The 2500-nt window shown below is 42.6% G+C and overlaps 1 protein-coding gene across 2 annotated transcripts in view; it reads right to left on the bottom strand.

Annotated features, from left to right (window-relative positions):
- LOC138003801 (aquaporin-7-like) overlaps positions 1 to 2500 on the bottom strand; it is a 27910-nt gene that overhangs the window by 13070 nt on the left and 12340 nt on the right. The gene's annotated exons all lie outside the window — the stretch shown is intronic.

Here is a 2500-nt window from a genome sequence, read left to right as displayed (position 1 = left end):
TGTGACTTTTGCTTAAGAGCTTGGCCACAGTTTCTCTTGGGCTGAGTGTTTGTTTGTATCAATTGATTGCTTAAACCAATCACCAGATCCTTTGTATTAGCTTCCCTCTGACTACACGTTTCAGGTGCAACGAAAAGGTCTTCGTTTCTTACATGTTCGCTCAGTTTCCCGTTTACAGCCACAATTAAGAAGTACGTTTTCATGCTGAGTTCCTTTCCGATATCTCTCCGGATAAGGTTGATTTGATTGCCAAGTGCATGGCACACTCTTTACACGCCTAGCCGGTGCAGCTGGCGGTTTTGTTATAGCGGAACGCCAGAAATCCCGAGCGGCGAAGTCGAGAGAAGGCTGGGGCGCCCTCGATCTCGCCTTTTTCTTATAATTCCGTGTCCAAGTACACAAAAGAGAAAATCCCACTAAAATTCCTTATGCAATACAATACTAAACGTAACCTGCCAACACTACCCATTACTACCAGGTACTTTATATAATCTCACATGATTAATCGTAACTTAATGTTACTCCCAATCACTAGCTGTCATCCAACGTTGTTAGGCATTACTGTACGTCGATCTACGTTACTATACATAACTACCCGTCATTACAAGTTACTAGCAGTCACTACTCGTCACTAGAGGTCACGACACATCACTACCCGTTACTACACATTACTAGCAGTCTCTACGAGGGTAGAGGAACGGGGAGGCAAATATCTTATCTCCCTAGTTTTAAACTCATTTTTCTCCCTCCTCCCTAATTTGGCCGTTTCTCCGTCCTCCCTGATTTTTCACCTTTCTCCCAGATCAGTACTTTAACGGGTTTATGTGACGTAACACTACACATACAGTCTAAATTCATTCGAATATTGTGACTTTATTAAGGAAGCTTGCTCTTTGAAGACTTTGAATACCAGCAGGGCTTACCTTTTAATGATGTACCCTACCTTTGTGGCCTTGCCGAAATAGCAGACCTTGGGGGGTTACGTAACGCAGTGCCAGCAGGTTAATGTTTGAGAGACCGCTTAATTTCTGCAAAGATCACAACACGGCGCCGTTATCGATGACGGAATGCCGAAAGCGCGATGTCAAGGTCAAAATATATTTATTTGTTAAGATTGAGTTGCTGTATTGCTCTGCATTTCTGAAAACCTAGTGGAAGCACCTACTCGGACAGCATTGCTCGTATTATTACTGACGCCTAAACAGACTTAAAACACACAAGCAGTGCACAGAAGACAGAAAATATTTCATGCTCACCATGGCCTTGCCTTTTAAGGTTTCGAAGCGCATCATAACGTTACGTTGACTATTAATCTTTTTGCGCACATTTGATATATGACAAGAAAAATCCAGATTATTGTCTACTTCCATTCAAAAGATTCCTAATGTAGCCTTAAAAACGGAATGAAACGTTTTCGTCAGTACCCCCAAGCCCTAGACCTTGGTTTCTTTTTATAAATAAGATAAAAGTTTATCTACAAGGGCCAAAGGGCCCAAGTAAAAAGGGAAAAGGCTCCAGAGCCAGTTAACAATAGTCCAGTGAGGAACATATATTAAGAGCATGGATAAAATGTAAAAGTCCATCAGGGCAAAAATATCCCCACAAAAACTAAGTAACAATTAACCGTAAATAATTACAGGCACACACCAGGTCTACTCCTAAGTATCTGGCTAGAAATTTTCTTCTCACTCTTTCCAGCCATTTGACGAGGGCCAGTCTTGTGCTTCTTAAGTTGCCTCGTTTACGCCCAAAAAAGAACTCTGAGTGATTATGTCATTCCACGAACAGGAAAGTCCTCGGATTCCCATTTCATATAATTAATTATAAGTGTCAGGCCACCCAGTCCTACCAGCAAACATCAATTGAAATTTTCAGCTTTTACAACTTGCCCAAATTGTATCGTTAGGTCTTGGAATTCATCGACAGAAAAGCCAGAGAGACAACTTCACTCGTGAACCGCCATGTTTACAACAAAGAATTTTAGGCGTCCCAGTCTGCATGAAACCATCTAACCTCTGTCTTGAGAAAGGAGAAGGAAAGGAAAGGAACTTTATTTAAGTGTCTAGTCGTTTTAGCGCTGGAACAGTAATTGGGGATTCTGTAAACTGAAATTAACGATTAACACAAAGTCAAATGTTGGTTTTTGAGGAGAGGAGAAAACCGGAGTACCCGGAGAAAAACCTCTCAGTGCAGAGTAGAGAACCAACAAACTCAACCCACATATGACGCTGAGTCTGGAAATCGCACCCGGCCCACGTTGTTGGGAGGCGAGTGCTCTCACCATTGCGCCATCCCTGCACTCCAAGATGACCAGCACGGCTCTTACGTTTATTCCTGTAGAATCAACTGAAATGTCAATTCCTTGTAAAAGCCAGCATCTCTTTTTGGTACGTATTGGAGAGCCAGAACATTTACGCTTGCGCTGACGGAGTGTTTTTGAGAGAGAAAAATGCAGTACCTCTGCACATGGCACCGGAGCGTCGTGCCAGACGAGTCATCA

The sequence above is a fragment of the Montipora foliosa genome, chromosome 1 (assembly GCF_036669935.1).
Source record: "Montipora foliosa isolate CH-2021 chromosome 1, ASM3666993v2, whole genome shotgun sequence".
Lineage (NCBI taxonomy): Eukaryota > Metazoa > Cnidaria > Anthozoa > Scleractinia > Acroporidae > Montipora > Montipora foliosa.
This window is presented reverse-complemented; position numbering and strand designations above follow the sequence as displayed.